This window comes from Phacochoerus africanus, chromosome 6 (assembly GCF_016906955.1).
Source record: "Phacochoerus africanus isolate WHEZ1 chromosome 6, ROS_Pafr_v1, whole genome shotgun sequence".
NCBI lineage: Eukaryota > Metazoa > Chordata > Mammalia > Artiodactyla > Suidae > Phacochoerus > Phacochoerus africanus.
In genome coordinates this window covers 11,659,630-11,685,192 of record NC_062549.1, presented here as the reverse complement: position 1 = coordinate 11,685,192, position 25,563 = coordinate 11,659,630, and positions in this window count along the sequence as shown.

The window sequence follows — 25,563 nt, the reverse complement described above, 5'->3', positions numbered from 1 at the left end:
TTTCTATGTTAAGCACTCTGTTAATGCAAAGTTTGAAAACTTCACAAAAACTCTATGAAGTATGGTCTATTATTACCTCTAATTTTCATATTTAGAAATGAGTCTCTTGAAGAATAACTTACCCATAGTTACAAAGCTAAAAGGCAGGAAGGCTAAAGTTCACTGCAGATCTACCTGATTTCAGGCTGGAAAGTGGAACCTTAGTTTTCTATGTTTTCATCTCTGTATTCCTTCAATCTGGCACAGAGTCGGTCAGCACTCCCTAGTGTTATGCACCTAAAATCAAAAATGCTTTGCTATTTTCAAAGCATTATTCAAATGATGGTATTTGGACTAAAACCCACATTTCAACAGACCAAATATGTTCATCAGTCCTTTGTGCAAGACAGCAAACATTGAGGCATCTGACACATCTGCCTGTTTACCACTGAGAGTTTGTAATAATAAATTCTTTCTAGTGAAGATGAAAAGAGCGAGGGTTAGTGCATAGCTGTTCTGTATTTGGATCTCCCAAAGGTTTATTCAGGTTCTTTTCAACCTATTAGCCTACAATGTTAAACCAAATTACAACAACCACAATCTTTAATTTATTTCCCAGTTTCACACTAATAAAGGATAGAGGCTTGGGTGTTGTGTGGTGAGAAAGGAAGTGGCAATGAAAAGCTAGTGGAAGTATAAAATATTTAGCTCCCTAGAGACCATTTTTAGCAGTCTTCAAAAGTTACTGACTTTCATTTAGCATGGAAGTGCATCTTACACCCCAAGCTAAACAATGATGTTTGGAAAATTAGTTGGAATGGAGATCTAAAATCCTCCCTTTTCTTGTTGATTAAAAGGAAGGACCAAAGCTGACTATGTGTTCATGATTAAGATGAAGAGGCCGGTATTGGAAACTGGTATTTCAATGGATTACTTAATTTTTTTTTCTCAACTTTAATACTATAATTGTTGAATCCTCACTAATCCTTCATTAATGTTAACTCTAAGAATTGTCTACTTTATTGGGGGTGGGAAGGGACAGGACAAGAGCTCTGAACACCCAGGTCATAAGGACACTGGAGGTGATGTTGGTCTTTTAATTTCAAGGCACCTTCTACGGTGATATTTAAGCCATACCTGGGATAAAAGAAAAAAAGTGGATTCATACCCAGTGAAAATTAGTTTCGGTTTGTTGCAGAAACATCTCAAGTACATAAGTTAGTTATCATAGGATTGAAAGAGACAGGAGAGGTTTCGTTTGCTTGTTTGTTTGTTTTTCCTTTTAAGAGGGAACAAGATGCCATTTTAAATTGGTCTCTCAGCCTCCAAACATAGACATTCCTTGTCAATCTTCCATAACGTGGTGTTTCGTAAGGTCACTAAGCTTGTATAAATTCAGCCACATTCATTCTTCACAAGTTAAAAAAAAAAAAGCAAAACCAATAAATCATTCAGTTTATTTCAACTCTCACGGCGCTAAATGTGGCGATGTACTGAAATCACCCTCTAGATTGCTGAATGTGGTGCAAGCACAGAAAGAGGGATGTGTCCTTGAAAAAAACAAAAACAAAAAACTAGAGATACCAGACCTCTATAGTGAGTGATGAATATTAGTCTTCCTAGTCCATTTTCAAGGTAATTTTGATTGTTCATTTACAAAAAATTCACATACTTACATTAGAGCGTTATTTTTCAGAAAGATGCAATCCTACTATACTTCACACAAAATGATATTCAAAGACAAGTTGGACCATAACTCTCTCTAATCAATGATTCTTCATTTACTCATTTCACAAATATTAATGGGCACCTACTATTCCGGTACAGGTTCTGGAAATACAGCAGTAAGTCAAAGAAAATAAATTCCACCTCTTGTTGAGCTTTTTTCTCAGTGAAGAGAGGCAGAAGATAAATACACATGTATATAACCAAGATGATTCCATGTAGTAGAAAGCACCAAGGGAAAAAAAAGAGACAGAGTGATCAGAAAGTGGAGGTGAATCAATTTCAGACTGGGCTGCAAGAGGTGTCAGTTTGGAGAAGGTTGACATTTGAGCTGAGATTTAATTGGTTGGTGGGAAGGAGCCAGCCGAGTTGCGTGTCAGGGGAAGAGGTTACTGGAGTTATGAATTATTGCAAAGGCCCTGAGGCAAGAAGCAGCTTGGTGTATTTGAGGAACAGACAGAAAATCAGCAGAATTGGACATTCAGAAGCTTTAGCTACCGGAAAATGCTTTTCTTGCATGTAAAACGCAACTTGATCTGATACTTCCTGACTTTCCAATCCCATCTTGTAACACTGCTCTTCTATTCTGTTCTCTAGTTTTTCTGAACTGCTCGGAGATGTTGGGGTGCATGTACCAGGTTTTTCATGTCTCCATTTATTATTACACACTGTTTTTCCTGCCCAAAATGCACTTCTCTATTTTGTCATCTGGTGACTCTTTCTCAACTTTGAAAATAAAGCTTCCCTGCCATCCCTATGGAATCATAGAGAAAGAATGACGAACTGCCCTAATTATCCAAACCTCTATCTCTATCAAAATACACTGTCACTTCTTTTACAGCCTATATTCTAATTGAGTATTCATCTCTTTTGCTCTACTTTAACCTGTCATCAAATTTGGCATGCCACCTTAGGTTGCAGACTCCCAAAAACATGCACTTTTCCTTTGTCTAGTGCAGAAATATAGGTCAGCACTCAAGTGAAACTATCATTTCTCCTTCCTTCTCTCTCCTTACTTTCTTCCTTTCTTTCAGTTTGTTTTAACTGAACGTAGGCACAATCCTTGATGCCTCCTTTTCCTCTTCCCTTGCAGCCACATTATCAGAAAATCACATTGGCTTAACTTGACAACATACGCATCCTTCATCCACCTCTACAGACATAGATGGCATCATCCTTCCCTTCAGCAGGAATGAGCCTGGCAGCCTGATCTCCTTGCTCTTAGGCACCAAGAAGTTTCTCGCCAGGGCCTTTATGTTGTTCCCTGTTCGGACCTCACACGAGACTCCCTAGACCCCCCTATCTCATACAGCAGACCTTCCTATACTCTTCATCACACCACCATTTCTTTCTTTCATAAGATGTACCAAAATATTTGATTATCTGCTTGTTTACTAGTTTCTCATCCCTCCTCTCTCATTTAGTATAAGCTCATTGACTTTGCAATGTTTTTTTTCTGGCTGTGCCTGTAGCTTGAAGAATTTCCCAGGCCAGAAATGGAACCCCCCCCCCACAGCAGGGAACCAAGGCATAGCAGTAACAACGCCAGACCCTTCACCCGCTGAGCCACCAGGGAACTCTGACCTTGCAAGCTTTATTCGCAATAGTGTCCCAGAATCCAGCATAGCATTTGGCACATATATTGCCTTAACAAGTGAAAGAATGAAGAAGCATGTACACATTCACCTGTAGTGTGCAGGCTCTGTGTTAGATATAGAAATACAAAAAATGAATTCCTCGCCTTTGGCACTGAGGCCCTCTTTGCTTCTTTGTAAGTCTAGCTTTTCTTTATTTCTCCTGCTCTCACGCATTTTCTGAGAGAATATTTCTTTAGTGCAGTGGGTTAGGTCCTTGTGATAATGCCCTAGAGCAGAATTCATGGATCTAATCTGGAGGGAGAGCAGTTAGCTGTGTCCTTAAAAGAGCCCCTAACCTTGGGTACTTATTTTGTCATTATCTGGGTTTGATTACAAGGTGGTATGAGTGAGTTAGATCAACTATATCCCTTAATTAGCACTCATCATAAGATACTGTGGTTAACGTTTTAAATATCCATTCACCTTCCTCACCAGACTATGAGATACTGTATTTATTTATTCCTACTCTTCATCTAGTACCACTGTAGGTATGCTAATTTTTTGCTTAAAACAACAACCACAACAATTAAAGCACCTAATTAAATGTCTTTCAGAGCACGTAGGAAGCTTTGGAGATTCTGTTGCCTGTCTTCTAGTATTTCAAATGAGAAAATGATGGGAAGAATTATGTTGAAAATAAATGATGGGGGAGTTCAGTGGTTAACAAATCCGACTAGGAACCATGAGGTTGTGGGTTTGATCCCTGGCCTTGCTCAGTGGGTTAAGGATCTGGTGTTGCCCTGAGCTGTGGTGTAGATTGCAGACGCGGCTCTGATCCCGTGTTGCTGTGACTCTGGCGTAGGCCGGTGGCTACAGCTCCGATTTGACCCCTGGCCTGGGAACCTCCATATACCGAGGGAGCCGCCCAAGAAATGGCAAAAAGACAAAAAATAAATAAATAAACAAATAAATAAATAAATGATAGAGACAAAACTGTGATTTAGGTCTTTGATTCTGATTTGACTGCTTTTCTGGTTCAAAGTCACATCTTTATCCGAGAGAAAAAAAGCACCACTGCTGGGCATCAAACTGGGCTTGATGAAACCTCTGCTCCAGCATGGCACCTCAGCAAACAAATGACTAGAAATGAGTGCTGAGCTGGCACAGAGAGCTGATATCTCATCTACAGAAGACTCAAGGCATATGCCAATCTGACAGCAAGGAAATCTTGCATACTCTGAGACTGTCACTGGCAAGAAGGAGCTGAGAGCTGTCACTGAATTAATCTATCAGGTGATGCTGGAGAAAAACACGCCCTCCTGGAGGCTGGTCTCCTTGCAGTGACGATAAAGAACTAAACCTGAGAGCAAGTTGGAGACAGCCAGGGTGCCATCCCTTCAAACGCTTAGGTTCATAGGTTCAATCATTTTCAAAGAATTAGCATATACTACGTGATGATTAATTTCATGTCTCAACTTGACTGGGCCAAAAGGTGCCTGTATATGGATAGACATTATTTCTAGGTGTGGATCTGGAAGATGGTGTTTCCAGAAGAGATTGCCATTTGGATTGGTAGACGGAATCTATCAGATGGCCTTTCCCAAGGTAGCAGGACATCATTCAGTTGGTGGAGGACCTGAATAGAGTGAAAAAAGAATATAAGTAAGGGAGAATTCTCTTTTTGCCTGAGCTGAAACATTGGTCTTTTTCCCTCTAACTGGACCTTAGGCCATAGATTCTCCTGGTTCCCAGTCCCTCGGTTATAGACTGGAACTTACACCATCAGTTCTCCTAATTCTCAAGCCTTCATACTTGGACTGGAAAGATACCACTGGATTTCCTGGGTCTCCAGCTTGGAATGTAAGATTGCAGGACTTCTGAGACTCCAACGTTGTGTGAGCCAGTGCCTTATAATAAGTCTCTTTATTGGTTCTGTTTCTCTGGAGAACCCTAATACACAGCAGCTTTAATTCTTGGATAACCAATAAGCCTTCTAGGTGATATATGTTTATTGGAATACTCAATTAAGCAGAGCACTCCTACTCTGCAGATTCTTGAGAAAATCCTTATTTAATTGCTTTGATTTCCTCAAGCTATTTGGGAAGCAAAGATAAAAAGAGAGTCCATACATAGTTAGGACGCTAATGTTGATTGAACGTCTCTTTTGGAGAGGACTGACTTTCGACAGCAGCTGATCTCTAAGGTGGTCTTAGTTGTTTATACAGCATCTTGGGTAATCAATTTCTCACCTAGATTTTAATGTCAGTTCCCTATAGGTCTTTTTGAGTTACTATAGTGTTTTGTCAGATTTCATTGAAATCTCAACAGCCCATATTCCCGACCTTTGTCCTCTGGGCTGGTAATGTACTCCTGGGTCCTTCATGAAGGCTTTTTGATAGTTTAACCAGGGTTTGCACCAAAAGGTTGGGGAGCAAGGCTGTAGAGACCTCTCATCTGGTCTGGTCAATCCTTCCTTCTTAAAAATTGTGTGTTCTCTCAAACAATGTACAGTGCAGCCAATATTTTCACCTTATGCAAAATGGAAAACATAAACTAGAAAGCCACTTCGTTTTCTAAAACACATTCTGTCTTACTTGGGGGGGGGGGTCTCTGTTTCTATTGATGACAGAGGGAAATTTGCCATTCTTTTCTGGTTTAAAAGTCTCTTTCGGGAACCCTCCTGCACTGTTGGTGGGAATGTAAACTGGTACAGCCACTATGGAGAACAGTTTGGAGATACCTTAGAAATCTATACATAGAACTTCCATATGACCCCACAATCCCACTCTTGGGCATCTATCTGGACAAAACTCTACTTAAAAGAGACACATGCACCCTCATGTTCATTGCAGCACTATTCACAATAGCCAGGACATGGAAACAACCCAAATGTCCATCGACAGATGATTGGATTCGGAAGAGGTGGTATATATACACAATGGAATACTACTCAGCCATAAAAAAGAATGACATAATGCCATTTGCAGCAACATGGATGGAACTAGAGAATCTCATACTGAGTGAAATGAGCCAGAAAGACAAAGACAAATACCATATGATATCACTTATAACTGGAATCTAATATCCAGCACAAATGAATATCTCCTCAGAAAAGAAAATCATGGACTTGGAGAAGAGACTTGTGGCTGCCTGATGGGAGGGGGAGGGTGTGGGAGGGATCGGGAGCTTGGGCTTATCAGACACAACTTAGAATAGATTTACAAGGAGATCCTGCTGAATAGCATTGAGAACTTTGTCTAGATACTCATGTTGCAGCAGAAGAAAGGGTGGGGGAAAAAATGTAATTGTAATGTATACATGTAAGGATAACCTGACCCCCTTGCTGTACAGTGGGAAAATAAAAAAAAAACATTAAAAAAATAAAATAAAAGTCTCTTTCTCATTCTATTGCTTTACTCTTATTTGTACAAATACTCTAGATTCAGATATCAAATCTGCTATTTCTTGTCTGTTAAAAAATCTCATATGTCAAGCAGCATTCTTGGCCATAGGCTGAGTTCTTTCTACCCATAGAATGTTTAGAGTTAGCATTTCATGCACAAACCTCCTAGATTTACTTTTGCTATATAAAGGGAGATGCTTGAATTTGGAAATTTCTTTTTTTTTTTTTATACAAGGAAAACTGCTTGCAAGACTTTTGTCTTCCTTTGAGCTATAAAGCTGAATATTGACTACTTTTCCTCCTCCCTTCTATGCCCTAATCTCTCTGGGGACAATGGATACCTCTAGTTACACTGAGAGGAGGGGAAATACCAGGAGGAGAAGTCTCCCCATGATATTTTCAAAAATTCATTAAAGTAGTAAAACTAATTTTTAAAACTTCCCAAAGAAAATGTTAGCTGTATACTTTTGTAATTCACCCATTTAATTTAACCATATCAGCTGTACGATTAACCTTTCAAAGTAAGATGAATTTCCTTTGTGAATCTGAACTCAATGCAATTCAAATCAGCTCAATGCAGTTGCAATCAACAAATATTACTGGAGTTTCCGCTGAGGTGCAATGGGATCAGTGTCATCTCCGCAGTGCTGGGACACAGGTTCAATTCCTGGCCTGGAACAGTGCATTAAGAATCTGGCGTTGCCACAGCAGCCTAAGTTGCAACTGCAGCTCGGCTCTGATCCCTGGCCTGGGGAACTCCATATGCCATGAGGTGGCCAAGAAAAGGGGGGAAAATAGCAACAAATATTACTGAGCGCCTGTTATGTGCCAGACTCTGTGCCAGTTTGTAGAAAGACTGATTAAAGGGGTGCTTTCATCTTATTTGCACAGCTTTCCTCTTATGAGCAAAAAGAGTTGTAAATAAATCAATTATTTAAAAGTAAAAAATTCAGTATGATCTTTTTGAAAGATATAGACAAGGCCCTAGAAAAAAATCTTTGACTTCTGTTAGAAAATATACTTTTGTGGCACAGAGGTGGGAAAGTCTGAGGGGCTCAAGGATAACACTGCAGAGGAAGCAATGCCTGAGCTGGATTGTGAGGCGTGACTCATTAAGTGCACAGGAGGGGGGAGTCATTCCAGGCAGAAGGAGCCATGTGTAAAAAATAGACCAATGCATGCCTTGGGTGAAGAGGCATTTGATTTGACTCATCGTATATACTGACAAAAGGCAAACATTACTTCGTAATGCACTGGTTAAATTCTGAGTACTGACAAGAACATGAAACCCAGTTTCTTCCTTCAGAACACCTGGTCTGGGCACAGAAGAGGAGGGATGGATTAAGTTAATAATGAAAATTAAGACAACCACAGGGTCTATGGGAAAATTAAGGAAGCAAAGTTGGGCTATACATTGAATTTTCTAGGTAGACTGCAAGTTCATTCATGCCTTTCCTAGACCACTGGGTTGGATTACTTGGAAGGCAGATTGGAGTGAAAGAACCTCTTTTTTCTTGTCTCTTCTTAATTATTTTATTTTCCTTTTTTTTCAAGTTTTATTGACATATAGTTGATTTACAACACTGTGATAATTTCTTCTCTACCACAGAGTGACCCAGTTATACATATACACATCCATTCTTTTTCAGATTCTTTTCCCATATAGGTTATCATAGAATATTGGGTAGAGTTCCTTGTGCTATACAGCAGGTCCCCATTGAAGTAACCTCTTTAGAGAGAGGTTGATGGAGAAACATCCAGGAAGAGACACGTAGGCTTAAGCAGCAAATTCAGAGGGTGGGTTGACACAGTTCCTATTTGGCCAGATTTTCTATAATCTTGATTTTTGTAAGCCATCATTTCCCTTCACCATCTAGTGACATGCTGGATGGATTTTTTAATAAGAACAAAAACAACTCAGAAAGATGAATGTGTGCTGCTGAGCTAAAGAATTAATCAACCTTAAGGAGAAGAATCATTTATGGACATCTCATTCATTAGAAAACCACAAATTTGGCATCTGTGATCACTTAGACTTGTATCTTCACTCTCTGTAAGGATAGCATTAAAAATATATACATTGTATATACATTGTATAAGCAAGGATTTAACCCCCATAAGAAAATTCAGCATATTCAAAAATAATTTAGAGCTAGAGCCAGAACTAGATTCTAGACCTCCTATTTACCAATCCAGGACTTTTTCTCCTGGTCGATATTTTAAGATGTCCTGAAAAGCAAACAAATAATAATAATATAAAAACTTCTGCATTTCTGTATAAATGTTGCATATAGGCTGCTTATATACAGAGGAAATAGAAGAATATTTTTCTACACTGTCTATGTTACAAGTGTTTATCTAACCATTTCACATACAGAAAGTCATGTAGTCTTCAGAACAGCTTTATAAGGTGTGGACTCTTATTATCCCCATTTTAAAGATGAATGAACTGACGTCCAGAGAAGTTAAGACTCTTAGTTAAGGTCATACAGCTCCTCAACCGTCAGGCTTGGGCTACAAATCCTGGATATTCACCAAAAACGCACGGCACGTACCGTTTTCAGGTTCTTATGGATACTGAGCATAGCAGTTAGAAATTTAGGAAATAATCCCTGATGAATGATGTGCTCTGAGGAAATGCCTTGGCTTATTTAGGCGAGCAGAAGGACAGAGATCTCATTCGAGGTCTCCGGAATTTGGATGAAAGGATGCAGACTGGAGTCCTGTAGTTCCTGAAGGGATCCTGTAGATAGCGGGTCATGTCAGTTAGAAAGTGAAACCCATCCCCAGAGTATCCCTGCAAAGTTCTAAAGTGGGCCCTAGTTCTTAAATGGGTCCTGGATGGGTACTGAGCTGGAGCGGAGAGGATAACGTTGGTACCTTAGTGCTTTTGGAAGTCAGGCAATTTGAGCGGGTGGACTTGAAACCCCAAGACAGGCTATGGTAGAATGGATCATGCATTCCCCAAGATGGAGAAAGAGAATTAAGAGATAGTAAGAAAGCGTACAAGCATGTCAAGAGGTAGAATGATTGCACGGGACAAGAGGGCGTGATGACTGCATGCTTTCAGTTCATGGAGGGAATAAACCAGAAGTGGGTTTCCACCAAAACACACATCAATGTGGTACAACTATCAGCTAAGGGGGGCTTTGGTGTAGGAGTCAAGGCCTGACATTAAGAGGTGGATGGAAATTTAGAGAGTTTGGACAGGCGAATAATCTGGCACTCCTTCAAAAATACATTTGTCACTTATTTGTTCAACATTTATTTTGAGAGACAAAATCCCAGTCTTACATACTCACTCAACAACACAAAAGCCTCATGCTTCAAAAAATTCACACGAATCGTAGGGAAGTTTAGACACCATTGTTTGTGATTTGAACCTGCTAAGAAGTGAGTTCACAACTCTGCTTATACCCCATGAAGCTTACCAAAACATCCCCCCAACCTTGAATCAGACTCCCAGAAAACAATTATAATGAAAACAATTAGATTTGGCGACATTTCCAATGAAATTGAAAGCCCTCTTGATATTAAGCTCCCAGTAAGTGCTCAAGCAGTATTGTGCTAACTAGAGCCCTCATCAAGTTCTAGTTGGGGGTATGTCCAGAAAAATCCATGTGATTTGTGCAAACTGTTTCCCCAGCATAGACCTAGGTATCTCCATAAAGTGAGGCTACTAGAAAAAGCTAGACACAAAAGGACACATAATCTATGACCCCATCTATAGATGTCCAGAAAGGCAAATTTATGCGATCAGAGAGTAGATTCTTGTCAGGGGCTGGAGGGAGGGGAGAATGAGAAGTGACTGTAATGGGTACAGACTTTGCTACTTAGGGTAATAAAAAATGTTCTGACTTTACTAAAAAGAACTGGATTGTATACATTAAAAGTGTAAATGTTACAGTATGTGAATTATATTTACGTTCAAAGAGGAACTATGAAGTCTCTTTCTAGTGCTGATGTTTTACAAATTTTCCCAAATGGGGTGTCTTTTTTTTTTTTTTAAACTGAATTCAACCTGGACAGTAGTGTTAAGCAGGAAAAAAATTGCTGACGCAGCACTCTCTTTGCATTCCCGGGCTGCAGACCACAATTTTCGAGACTTCATCCATTTGCTGGCTTTCCTAGTGGTGAGAACATGATCATTCTTGGTAAATTTGCCAATGGGCAAGTTCAGGAAGAAGCGAAGATGTTCGCCTGGATTTGAGCCTCAAGGAATGGAAGATAAGTAGTATATTTATCTCCGTGGGCTTCAGTCCCATTTCAGGGAGCAGTGTGAACTTAAATTCCAGTGATCTGGCTAAGATACAAATAGCACACATTATATGCAAATTTCCCAAGCATATGAACACAATCACATTCATAGTTGGAAGAAAGTGAAACAAAATCTATGTATAACTGAACAATCACTTATTATGCTAAAAATACCCTCTTTCAAGACGCATCTCTCTTTTTTTTCCCCCCAGTGGTTGGAAAATAACTATACTCTGCCCTCTGTGGCACTAATGATCAGTTGTAAAATGACAGCGTAAAGGTTCATCTGCCGACTTTCCCCCACTCGGGCCAACTGATTCTTGAAAGCCTGTCTTCTGTGTCCAGGACTCGGAGTAAAAGAAATGTTTTTTTTCTTTTTTTGTCTTTTTAGGGACACACTATGGAGGTTCCCAGGCTAAGGGTTGAATTGGAGCTGTAGCCACTGGCCTACGCCACAGCCACAGCAATGCCAGATCCCAACCTCATCTGCGACCTACACCACAGCTCACGGCAACGCCAGATCCTTATCCCACTGAGCGAGGCCAGGGATCGAGCCTGCATCCTCATGGATACAAGTCAGATTCAGCTGAGCCACGATGGGAACTCCCAAAAGCGATCATTTTAAATATCCGTTCCCGTCTTAAAAATTGTAAAATTCAAGCGTATGTGTGGTGACGTATGACTCCTCGCTGTGCAGTGTTCACATCACACGTGTCCTGGGGTTACTGCTATTTAGAAGGGGGCTGGGAAGTTTCATTGGTTGTTTTTGCTCAGCGTTGTAACTAGAACTCCTGCAGGTAAGGGAAGAGGCAGCCTTTTTTCCCCTTAGAGCCTGTCTCATAGCCTCCGCTGATAACAACGTTCAGTACAGAGACAAAGAGAAGGTAGGATGCGGGTCAGGCTTTTTATCTTCTTAACGCTCCCCATACCCATTTGGCTTTATCTTCCTTTTCTGGTGATGGAGACAATCAAAATAATTTTATGGCCTATAAAGATGTTTTCCATGCTGTTTTTCAAGGAATGCTGGTATATATGAGATTTTGGAAATGTATATATGCTTGGAAAAGAATATTTTCCTTGTCCAAAAAAAAAAGAAAAAAGAAAAGAAAAAGAAAGAAAAAAAGCCTTTATATGACTCCCTGCAAGCCTAGAAACCTGTGAGGGTGTAGGGAGTTGGGTGGCGGTGGTAGCCTGGGGCCTAATGATGTGTATTAGAATATTGAAGACCCTAAGAAGTCTATAAAACCCTGGTTGTCCAAGAAATCCTGTTTGGGAAAGGGACCTACAGGTTAAAAACCTTAACTCTTATCCTGGCGTTTAATGCCTATGATGATGCAAAAACTCAGATTTTTCTTACTTTTACACACACTTATATACAAAAGTCATTTTCAGGCATTTCTGTCATGGCTCAGTGGTAATGAACCCAGCTAGTATCCATGAGGTTGAGGGTTTGATCCCTGCCCTTGCTCAGTGGGTTAAGGATCTGGTGGTGTTGTGAGCTATGGTGTAGGTCGCAGATGCCTCTCGGATCCTGCGTTGCTACGGCCGCGGCGTAGGCCAGCTGCCCCAGCTTCCACTGGACTTCTAACCTAGGAACTTCCATATGCCGAGGGTGTGGCCCTAAAAAAAAAGAAAAAAAAAAGAATCATTTTCAGACACTATATTGATTTCCTCATTCTTAAGTGGATATGTTCCCTGAAATGAAAAACAAATTGTATTTTTTTTTTTGTTTGTTTGTTTCTTCAGAGTATTCTTATCAATGCCCCTACCTTCGGGATCACTTATAAAGCCATGTTTCCTGCATAATTCGGGTTAATTTTCCCATTTACAGCTAACACATGATCCCCCGTCTCGGGAATTTAACACAACAGAAGTTTATTTCTTCCCAATAATTGAGTGTGGGTTGGAGCCTCTCCTCAAAAGAGTAATTTAGGGATTCAAGCTCCTTCTATCCTATGTCTGCACCAACTCGAGGCTCTTTAACTTCCAACATCATGGACAGAATGAGAGGGCGTAGTGAGATTCTTGTGGGGATTTTCAGGTCAGATATTTGAAGTCTGCTTAGTCTGGATAGGTAAAGAAAGTTCCATTTGGGGCTCTGATTTTGCTCCTGGTGAAGGAGCTCCTGTGTCCTTTGCAGTCCATGGTCTATGGCTCCACTCTTGGAAGATTTTTTTTTTCTCTTTTATGGCCACACCTGAGACATATAGAAGGGCTACGGGTTGAATCAGAGCTGCAGCTGCAGGCCTACACCACAGCCATCGAAACACTTGGATCAGAGCCACATCTGCAACACACACTGCAGCTTGCTGTGATGCCAGATCTTTAACCCACTGAGCAAGGCCAGGGATGGAACCTTTATCCTCAGAGAGACAGCACTGGTTTCTCAATCTGCTGAGCCATAATGGGAACTCCATCTCTTGGAGGTCTTTTATTTGTCCAGGAGTCTCTCTGTGGACCTCTGAAGTGGCTATTGGAGGACAGACCATTCTTAGTGGATTTGAGACTTGCCTCCTGCCTGTGATTGGTTAGGGTTCCAAAGATTGCCTCAAGTCTTAAAGTCAAAAGAGGTTTTGAATGAGTTTGCAATTTCTTTGGCATTACAATTCTTTCAATGGTTTCACAGCTTCTAATTGCTATGCTTTCCAGTCATTTCCAGGTCCAGTTACAGTAACATTAATCTTTTCCTAAACGCACTTCTCAGGTCTGCTGTATTTCTTTGTTTTATTTTAACACTCTCACTTCTTTCTCTTAAATAAAGATGACTTAAAACTATCAGGATTGAATTGAGTTGATGGAGTCAGGATTGACCATTGCCTCAAGTCACTTCATCGGACAGAAGAGTTTTTTTCAGACTTCGAATTTCGAAGTAATCAGAAATCTCCTATGTTATTTTTGTGGGTCTGGAATCTGTTAACTTTTTCAAATCTGAAAATACCTTGAATTTCTGGACTTTCTCTATTCTCTATCATTTCTGCCTACAAAGTATTTGATTCTCCTCTAAGCTCATGTCTTATAATAATTTACCAAGTACCATTGGTAGCCAAGAGGTACTCCTAAGGTTCTAATTTCCAAACTTTTCCTTTAGAGCTGTTGGTTGACTAGGCATATGTACCTCAAATAAACACAGGCAGGAATTAAACCAAATTCTTTGCAACCGCCTAATCAGGAGTGCTACCCCTCCAGGCTTCTGTCTTAGTTTCCTTGATGCCTATCTCTTAGTGCTTAACCAATACCAATTATTTTTCAACTTTTAGTTAAGGCATCACCCCACTTGAAAATACTGGTTTCTGTATAAAGTTACTTAGCCAACAATCCTGAAATATCCGTGACTTTGCTCACAAAAATGTTGAAGTCTTGCTCATGCCAGGGCTGAGGCTTTCCTAGGTTTTCCTTGAATAGAAGGATTCTTTCATGTGACTGCCATCTCCAGGTCCTTGTGTTTTGGCCGTGTGGACAGGAAGAGAGCATGAGTTGAAGACCTTGAGAAAATTTTAAGGCTGAAATTCTGCTTGCATCCCTTTGACCAGAAGTAGTCATAGGGCCAAAGTGGATTGGAGGAAATGTAATCACCCTCTATTCTTGGGACAAGGAAGGGAGATTGGGGAGCATCTAGTCAGTTGCGTTCATGCTCCCAAGTCTATGTATCTTCAACCTAGATTTTTCCCTGAATTAAAAATAGATACTAAGTAATAGCTAAGATTTATATGACCTTTCAGTTTACTAGGTGCTTCCACATGCTTCATATTATTTAATGCTTAAAGCATCCTTGTGAGATAGCCTTTTTTTTTTTTTTTCTTTTTAGGGCTGCACCTATGGCACATGGATGTTCTCAGGCTAGGGGTCAAATTGGAGCTTCAGCTGCTAGCTTATACCACAGCCACACATGTTCTGAGCTACATCTGTGACCTACTCTGTAGCTTGCGGCAATGCTGGATCCTTCACCCACTGAACAAGGCCAGGGATAGAACCTGCATCCTTATGAATACTAGTCAGGTTCTTAATCTACTGTGCCACAATGGAACTCTGTAATATGCCTTTTTGTCCCTCCTTCACAGAGGATAATGCTGAAGTTCACATATCTAATTTTTAAACAAGTTTCTACTGTATACTAAATACTCTGCTAGGCATTAGTGGCACAAAGTTGACCTAGAAACAGTCTCTGCTCTACCGTTTACATTCTAATGTAAGAAAGAGATACTAGTTGAATAATAACATTAATAAATGTGTATTTACAAATGAGATCAGTGCTCTGCAAAAAAAAAATGATTGTGCAAGACAATGTACTTTTTAAAAAATGTAGCTCACAAAGTTTCTTTTTGGAGTGATGAAAACATTAAAAAAATTAGATTATGGTGATGGTTACACAACTCTGTAAATATGCTAAAAACCATTAAATTGTACATTTCAAATGGGTGAATTTTATAGTATGTAAATTATATCTCAGTAAAACTGTCAAAAAAAGAAAAATACAGACTGGAAAAATATAAGACCATTTACCCATGCCAAATGAGTCATATAGACTGTAAATACTTCAGATAATCAAAAGACTGAAAAAGTACTAGACTTTACAATTCAGTCTTCAGGCACTTTCTCTAGACCTTTTTTCCTTTGATAAATCAAGAAATGTAAAGAGATGATATTTAAAAGGAAAATCCATGCCAACTCACTAACTTTTTATCTTTAAATTTTGTCCTATTCTTGGGGAAAATTATGTTAATGATACAATAGAAGCCACATTTTTCCCTTGATGACTTCTTCTGAAACAGAAGTATAGTATAAAGCCTATCATGTTTTTCAGTGATAAAATAGACAGTGAAAATAAAAACAAAACAAAGCATAAAAAACATGGTCTAAACAGAGGAGAACAAAGAAGGCTTCCTAGGAGAACTCTAACCCCGATATCTGAAAGGAAATTGAAATTAATAAGGGAAGGAGGAAAGAAGAAGAACGTTCTGAATATAGGCAATCTGTGTAGGCAGTAGTTAAGATACCAAGAGGTGGCTTCTTTGGCAAGAGAATAGAGCATAAACAGAAATTAGGCTGAAGGTGCCAGGAAGCCCTAGATGGTGTCAATCCTATAGGCTAAGCTCGTATTTTTCATTCCCCGATGTCCTGAAGTGATGGGAAATTTTTGAAGACTTCTAAAGAGGAGAGACAAGGGTAATTTGGGAAAGAATGTGTGTGTGTGTGTGTGTGTGTGTGTGTGTAGAGTTCATCTCTATACATTAAACCACTTGCCTAATTTCAGCTGCAAACCGTTGAGTTAGAATCTTGAACTCAAGTCATCTGAACTTGGAGGACACTGGATGGAATACTGTGCAACTGGGAGGAACCAAATCAGCTAAGCTGGCACTCATGGAAGGCCTTGGTCAGGCCCGAGCCGCCGGAAAGCTAAGTACTGAGAGGCAAGCAATACGTTTGAAGGTACTTAATCATAAAGTAGGTCAAATCTCTTTATTGCGCCAACAGTGTGAATCTTTGAGAGTTGGGGCTACTTCTGCCAAAAGAGAGGGAGTGGAAGGTGGTGAAGTGCAATGATGATTAATCCATCACCCAGTGTGGACTGCTCAATCGTGAACTCAGCACTTCTCTAAGGAACCAGGATGGCATTGAAAGCTGCGTGTCTGCCCACTGGTGTCTTCGATTCTTGCACATCCTTTTCACCATTCACTTGGCAGCTCAGTATTGAACTAAAGCAAAAGTACATTTCCCAAATCTACATCTTTCTTCGAGCTACGACTAATAGGTAACCTGTTCTAAGCGTCATGAGGAATCAGTGCCCATGCTATATCACTTGAATTTCACCCCTGATCTTGGCCAGTCTTCAACCCAGGAATAGCCTTCATGAATTGGCCTAGCTCAACTTGGCTATGAAGTCGGAGCATTGATTTGTAATTTGTCTTTTTGCTATTTTTTTGGGCCACTCCCGTGGCATATGGAGGTTCCCAGGCTAGGGGTCGAATCGGAGCTGTAACCGCCGGCCTACGCCAGAGCCACAGCAACGCGGGATCCAAGCCACGTCTGCAACCTACACCACAGCTCATGGCAACGCCAGATCGTGAACCCACTGAGCAGGGGCAGGGATCGAACCCCCAACCTCATGGTTCCTAGTTGGATTCGTTAACCGCTGTGCCACGACGGGAACTCCTGATTTGTAATTTGATAAAAGATTCTGCTTTCTTTCCCTCCAAAAACCCAAGTGTGGACTGGCAGAGGCTTCTGACATAGCAAGTAGGATGGGTGGGGCAATTTAAGATGGGCACAGGGGAAATAATGGAAATAATGTATTAGTCAAAAGAAGTTCAGAACTTCTCTGAATTGAGATCATATAGTGAGACCTGCAGTAAAGGGGGTTTCCCACTTCTACCCCAACAATCCTGGGAAATTCTCCAAAGCTGCCCAGTCACTTCATATCTGCTTCATGAATGAGGGCTATGAACTTGGGAACCACTCATCCTTCATAAGCAGTTCAGTGAAGAAGAAAAGTAAAGTTGCCTTCTACCAATAAAGACTGCATAGTAGATACCAAGGGTGGAGCTTTACACATATGACCATACTTAATTTTCATAACAAAGCTGTTTGAATATATGATTGTCCTCATGTTATAAACTTGAGTGTGGAGTAGTTAATTGCTATAGTAAAGATTATGCAAGTGGAAAGTGGCAGAGAGAGGTTTCTAACCTAGATCTTTCTAATAGCCTAGCACATGCTGCTTACTTAAGTATTCAACACTGACGCTCCTTTAATATATTTTGACAAATGAAAAACCTTGAAAATGAAATTGTATCTCTCTTGCCAGGATCATAGATCTAATTTGAGTCAGTAAATATGGTGGGCTTCAGTAAATATCTGTCCAGTTGTGTCTTTCGAGTACTTTAGGAACAGGATAAAGAAATCCAAAGTGAATAGGACTATCTATTCAAGCTGCTGAAATGTCAGCACAAAAGAATGGGGCTAATTTGTAAGCTAACATATCAGAACTTACCAATATCAATGGGAGCCAAGTCCTCACCAAACTGGTTCCCTTGGAAAGATGCCCACTCGTCCTGGCAGTGCCAAGTAGCAACAGAAAATAAGTGTGGACTTTGAAATCAAAGGGCCTGTGTGGAACTCCAGCTCCACCACTTTCCACCTGCTCAAGCTTGGGCAAACCTTTTTCTCTTTGAATCTGAGTCTAGAGAAAGATATGCTTGCCATACCACAGATGTACTCTTCGTCCCTTCCTCTCATACTCGTTCTCTCTTTTCCTTCTGCCCTTCCTTTATTCTTCTTTCATTCATGAGTACTAAAAGCTCTTTCCTGCTGCATCTCCCGTGGTATGTTTTATCATGACAATATCGCTTGCTTCCACATGATGGTGATTCTCGCTTCTATGTGTCTCTGGCTTCCTCTGGCTGGAATGGCTTTCATTTCTCCTTGTCTTCAGGAGATTCTACTTATCCTTCAAGATCTAACAGAAGTATCACTTCTTCATTACCGTCGTGTCTATGTCCCTATCTCCTCTTCTCCAAATAGAACTGGTTCCTCCTCTCTGGTCAGAGAGGCTAGCTTCAAGCAATGCTATGCCTACATTTAATTTTCACATCTGATCTTGTCTGGCTCATCAATGGAGCAGAGCTCTTGTGAGACATTTTCTAAGAAGAGTTGAAGCACTTCACAGAAGATCATTCACCCTAGTTTTAAAAAAAAAGGAAAAATTTTATTTTAATATTTGGAAACCAAGGAAAACAAATGTGGTGTCTCCAGTGGGATAGATCTCACCCCATTCCCACATCCCTATCACACCTATTCTTTAGATTTAGGCTTAAACTTAATCGAAGATTTCACCTTCTTTGCAAGGTTATATTGACTAGTCATGCCTGCCTAGAATAATGGGTTAAGAGGAATTTTGCGTCTGTAGCCAGGCTCAGTGAACAGTAGTCTCATAATTGATTAATGATGTCTGCCAGGATCTTGGAAAATGTGAGTGGCCACACATATGCACATTTACCATCGCTGAACTAGACAATTTCTAAGCCCATATCTAGTGCTGAAAGTTTATGAATAAATTTAATCAAATCTGACCTCTATTTAATGCTTCACAAGTTATTCTGAGACCTACATTATGAAGATCTGTGTCAATGAAGTATTGATTAATGGAGACTTCAGTGTGATGGACTGTTGCATAAACTAGCTTTGTCTGTTCTTGTTCTTAGGCGGCATCCACATTTAGCACTTCACAGAACAGGTTTATTAACTAAGTTATCCAATGTCATTATTTTTTACTCTGCACAAAGAAGTCCTATCTGCTTCATTTTGGTTTAATTTGAGAGACAATAGGTCCTGTTCAGTATGCAGACTCCTAAAGATACACTGATGCCTTTATTAAGTGTGTTCCCCAGGATTTCCAGTAACATAGACGTAGAAACAAATGAATGAAGTACAGGGTGAGGTGTACAATCACAGAAGTTTCCGCCACTGATTCTGAAGCTTTTCCACCAAAACTGAAGAGAAAGTTTCCCTCCATCAAAGGATCCGAAACCAGAATTCAAAACAATAGAGAGTCACAAGATTAAACAGTTTTTAAAGACTCTAATTTTATATATTTTTTAAAAAATTAAAATTCTACACAATGGTATCACTGTTTGTTCTAAATTCATAGCTTTTTTTTCCTCTAAAAATATTTAAGTAAAATTAATGAAGAAAAATCGTTCCAGGTTTCCCATGTGCACTCCTGAGATCTTCATATATCTCTAGGGATATGTATGCCCAGCTCAAGAAGAAAGAATGATTCCAGTAAAGAAAGGAATCTTCCACAAGGAAGAAGTTGTTGGTCTCATTTTCCAAAGGATAATAAGGAAAAGCTTTATCGCTGAGATCAGACTGGAGTGGAGAGCAGGAAAGGTAATTCATTCAGAAAAAAAGAGTTTATGTAAAGGCATGGAGGTATTAAATGGCAGAGCTTACCAAGGAAACTGCAAATAATTTTATACCATTGGATATGGAGTTTCCAGATTGAGCATAGCATACATAAAGCTAGAAAGAGAGGGAGGAGCCAGTATGTACAATAAGCAATTCTGTTAGAAACATTACATTCTTTCTAAATATGCATTTTTCATTAAATTTATAATTGCTCATTTCTTTCTTGTTTAACTTCCCACTCACAGACTGAAAGGCAGATCAAGTGGAAGAAAAAAAATTTTTTTACTTCATTCATAAACTACTTCAAAACCAAATCATCCATGGCAAACCTCTGCTTGGCCTTGGCCACCTATCAAAGGCCTCCTCTCACGGGTGATCAATGGTTCTTCTGGCACTGGAACAGAGCCAAAGGGAAATAGCCACTGATGAAAGAGTGAGGTAGCAATGCAGTGAGACCAAAATGTTCTGACCAGAGTGCAAGCTTAGTGTTTCTTCTTAATAAATAGCATTCTAAAAGCATAGGGATCACTCACTGAATGACCCGGAAAGGAGTGGCAATGTCCTCTGAAAGTCATTAATAACCCACCTTCTGTGTTTAACCTTCTGATCCCTTTTGAAGAAATATTTACAATATAAAATAAGAGAGGGTACTGCAGAAAACAAGCTCTATTTTGAGGGTTTGACGAACTGAAAACCTTTGAAGATGGATTTCCATCTTCCTTTGACAATTTTCCTTAATGGTACTCTCTGGTTCTCACCAGAAAGAACTTCAAGAGATCTTTACATGCGCTGGATGAGAAGCAACAAAATTTACTTTCCTGAAAAACAAAGGGTCTTTAAGTAATATTTGTAATGTTCATTACCTTTGAAGTCTTCTATAAATTTTCCTCAGCTGGATCAATGGACTGTACTTCCAAATTCTTTTGGATTATGCTTGAATCTTAGGCAATCTTGAGATTGTTATAGTAAAGATGGTGCTAGGAGGAATGGAAATTGTAGTCTAAGAGTGTTTCTACAGTATTGGTATCTCAAAATACATTATACTAGCAAGAGGTACTAAGCCTTAATCTCTGACTTCTAGCCTCCAGAACTGCAAAGAAATAAATATGTTAAGTCTCTCAGTCTGTGGTCTTTTGTTATGGCAGCCCTAGCATATAAATACACTCTCCTTTGTGAATCTTCAAATACATAATTAATTACCAAATTATGTCATTTCTACCCATTAAAAACCTCATGAATTCACCCTCATCTTTTGGTCCATCAGGCCACTATCATTTCCAAGATTGTTTAATTTTTCCCACCTGGATAAGAGAAGCCATCTCTTAATATGTCACCAAGTTTCCCATTTCATGTCCTTACAATCTATTCTTTTTAGTAATAATAGCATTATTCAAATCCATTGACTAAAACCCTATAGGTTCTAAAACTTTTTCTTAGGATATGATCCTCCTTGATTGACATAATTTATGAGTCCTGTCAGGTTCTTGCCTTGGTCTCCTTCTCTGGCTTCATTTCTCTCCACTGGCCCCCTTGCTCTCCACACTACATCTTCAGGGCTCTTATTTCATTCCCTCCAAGTGTTCTTTCACTCTTAATATCAATATTTGGCAAGAACATCAAATGGGAAAAAGACAGTCTTTTCAGCAAGTATTACTGGGAAACCTGGACAGCTGCATGCAAATCAATGAAACTAGAACACACCCTCACACCATGCACCAAAATAAACTCAAAATGGCTTAAAGACTTAAATATAAGACAAGACACCATCAAACTCCTGGAAGAGAACATAGGCAAAACATTCTCTGACATCAACCTCATGAATATTTTCTCAGGTCAGTCTCCCAAAGCAACAGAGATAAAAGCGAAAATAAACCAATGGGACCTAATCAAACTGACAAAGTTTGCACAGCAAAGGAAATCAAAAGAAAACAAAAAGACAACTTACAGAATGAGAGAAAATAGTTTCAAATGATGCAGTGGACAAGGGTTTAATCTCTAGGATATACAAGCAACTTATACAACGCAACAGCAAAAAAGCCAACCACCCAATGGAAAAGTGGGCAAAAGACCTGAATGGACTGTTCTCCACAGAAGATATACAGATGGCCAACAAGCACATGAAAAAAATGCTCAACATCCCTGATTATTAGAGAAATGCAAGTCAAAATTACCATGAGATACCACCTCACACCAGTCAGAATGGCCATCATTCATAAGTCCACAAATAACAAATGCTGGAGGGGGTGTGGAGAAAAGGGAACCCTCCTGCACTGTTGGTGGGAATGTAAGCTGGTACAGTCACTATGGAGAACAGTATGGAGGTACCTTAGAAATCTATACATAAAACTACCATATGACCCAGCAATCCCACTCTTGGGCATATATCCAGATAAGACTTTCCTTAAAAAAGACACATGCACCTGCATGTTCATTGCAGAACTATTCAAAATAGCCAAGACATGGAAACAACCAAAATGTCCATGAACAGATGATTGGATTGGGAAGATGTGGTATATATACACAATGGAATACTACTCAGCCATAAAAAAGAATGACATAATGCCATTTGCAGCAACATGGATGGAATTAGAGACTCTTGTACTAAGTGAAGTAAGTCAGAAAGAGAAAGACAAATACCTATGATATCACTTATATCTGCAATCTAATATACAGCACAAATGAACCTTTCCACAGAAAAGAAAATCATGGACTTGGAAAATAGACTTGTGGTTGCCAAGGGAGAGGGGAAGGGAGTGGGGTTGTTTGGGAGCTTGGGGTTAATAGATGCAGACTATTGCCTTTGGAATGGACAAGCAATGAGATCCTGCTGTGTAGCACTGGGAACTATGTCTAGTCACTTATGATGGAGCATGATAATGTGAGAAAAAAGAATGTATACATGTATGTGTAACTGGGTCACCATGCTGTATAGTAGAAAAAAAATTGTATGGGGGAAATAACAATAAAAAAAATTTAGTCAATTTTCTCCACCATTACCTCTTTTCCACCCCCTGAACTCCACAACAATTTTTGTTTGTCCTCTTGTAGAAAAAAAGAGACTGGGTCTTTTTAAAAAAATCAATAAAAATGGACACAGAGATATAAATATAACAGACACAGATATATATGCATACATACAGACACACACAGACACATGCACAAATTTAACTTGAGAATCAATATAAATTCAGCTAAATCCACTTTATCTACCATTTGAGTGCTACAGAACCATCACCAATTCAAATGATGAATCTGAGACAGAGAGAAATTCTCTGTAGCTCAATCAAGTCCCTAACAGAGGTTGGTCAGATGCAAAGTGGATAAAGCCTGGGAAAAGTGAAGAATACTCTGATAAGAGGATTTCCTGGGAAAGCGAAATAAACCCATAGAGTGAAAAGGTGTTTGTGCACACTGGAGAATATTTCCCTTGGCCCAGGGAGTAATAACCTATCCTTTTTCTTCAGCAATACATCATACTATGATTGCTTATAATTCTGTTTTCCTGGGTCTAGAACTTTTTCCCTGTGCTTTTAGACCAAAATTATAGTGGGTTACTCACTTATTCAAATAAGCAAATATTCTGATGATCTGTTTGTGTGTCAAGAACTCTATAGGGCATAGAGCACAATAAATGAGAAACTATTCTTAGACTCTGGGGATTTTACTGTTTATAAAATATTTCATAAATGTATTGTTTTATGTATTCTCCAAACTACCCCAGCAAGCAGATATTGAAACTGAAGCTAAGACAATTCAAGTGAACTGCTCAGCCTCATAAAGATATGTAATTAAAGGTGTTAGAATCTGCATCAAGTTCTTCTGACCCAACACCCATGTTCTTTCCACTGCCAAGTGCTATTCTATAAATGAATCTCAACCTTCCCAAGGATGCAGTGACTTTCACCTGACTGACAACCGAAGGGAATGAACAGTCTGTCAAAAAACAATTGAAGATGGATTTAAGTGAAGCATTCTGAAGAATCAGAAACAGGTCTGGCACTATCTTTCTTACCATTCAAAAAAAATAAACTAATTCATAAAATGTGATGAGACAGAGAAAAAAAGTAGCTATAAGTAGAGCTGAGTGTGTCAAATTTTCTCATAATCTTTGAAAACTTAAAACAAATTCTAGCACTTAGGTCTGGACCAGGAGACTATCTCTGTCTAATGGGCTGTAAGTGAGGGTGAAAGAAGATGTATCCTGCTATAGTAGTGTCCTTAGGAAGAGCCTTTAGATAAGAAATAACTTACTTTGAAAATAATTAACAATAGTATCAACCATTATCAGATAAGAAAATTGACAATGTCACTAAACCTGTGAAGAACTATTAAAATTATACATATAACTGAGTTTCAGATCCAAGTCTTCATTAATTCTATTCAAATTATCATGCTGAGCTCGATTTAGCAAAGTGAGGCTGTGACTATTGGAATTTGAAATATTTCCAGTTTCCTGAAACTTGCTTAAGATACATATTTAATTTATAGTAGAGTCGAAACATTTAATATTTGGAAGTCCTCTTATTACACAGAATAGGGAAACATAGGCTTATATAAATGAAGTAGCAAGTAAGTACTTTTACCAATAGGATATTCATTTTTTAAGCACATTGTTAAATTATTAAAACTAAGGTTTAATTTTGAGATAATTATAGGTTTATATGCAGTTGGAAGAAACAGTGTCATCTCTATCTTTTAATTGGTATATTTGGACCATTTACATTTAATATAGTTATTGATATGTTAGATCAAGTCTTCCTTTTTTTTTTCATTTATCTGTTTTCTTTTTCTTGCCTTTCTGTGGTCTGATTGAGTGTATTTTAGGAAAGTGTCCATTTGAACTCCTCTGACATCAACCCAGTAGAGGGTGTAAGACTTTTTCATTATTGTCAAATAGGAGTGGAAACACAGATTCTCCACTCATTCTTCTCTAAAATCACTCCATAGGAGAGATTGGGACACCTTGTTGCAGCCTGGCAAAGGTGGACATTTGGCTCTATACTCAGGCTTTGTTACATGGGTGTGTATAAACCAACAAATTATTTTGTGGTATTGGGCTAGAGCAACGCATTTATTGTGTAAAAATTCATGTCTTAGGCTGCTCCTTTCCTGGTCTTTTGTCTTAAGAATACAGGCTTATTTATTTATATGTTTACTTATATTTATGTCCAATAAATATTAGTTAAACTGAAGTTATTAATTCTTAGAGCTCTTTAGCCTCCAAAGACCACTTTGGCTGTCAACTTTGTTTCTGAAAGTTTGGTATATAACTCATTGACATTTCTGGGTTACTGATTTCTTCAGCTCTAAGTCTGAGTTATAGGAGTTTATACAAGAAAACCCAGGGGACCCACTACCATAACATTACTGGAGTCTTAACTTCCCTAGCTGGTCTGCCTTCTCTTTACCTTTTTAAGTATTCTTATGTTTGTTTTGTATAAAACATTAAGATTTTGTTATTGTTTTACTTAGCAAGAGGAATAGGAAAAAAGTACATGTGCTCTTTCTTCCCAGAAGTGATTTCACACCATTTATTTTTATTGCAATTAGGGATATCAATACTTATTTCTTGCCTGCTGGATTCCCTTCTCTTTCCTTCCCTTTTCTTTTCCCCATCCCTGGTCTCTTCTTTCCTTTTTCTTTCTCTCCTTTTCTATGTCCTCTGTTCTGGACATTCTTTATTTTGCATTTATATTTGTTCTCTGTATCCATCTCTAA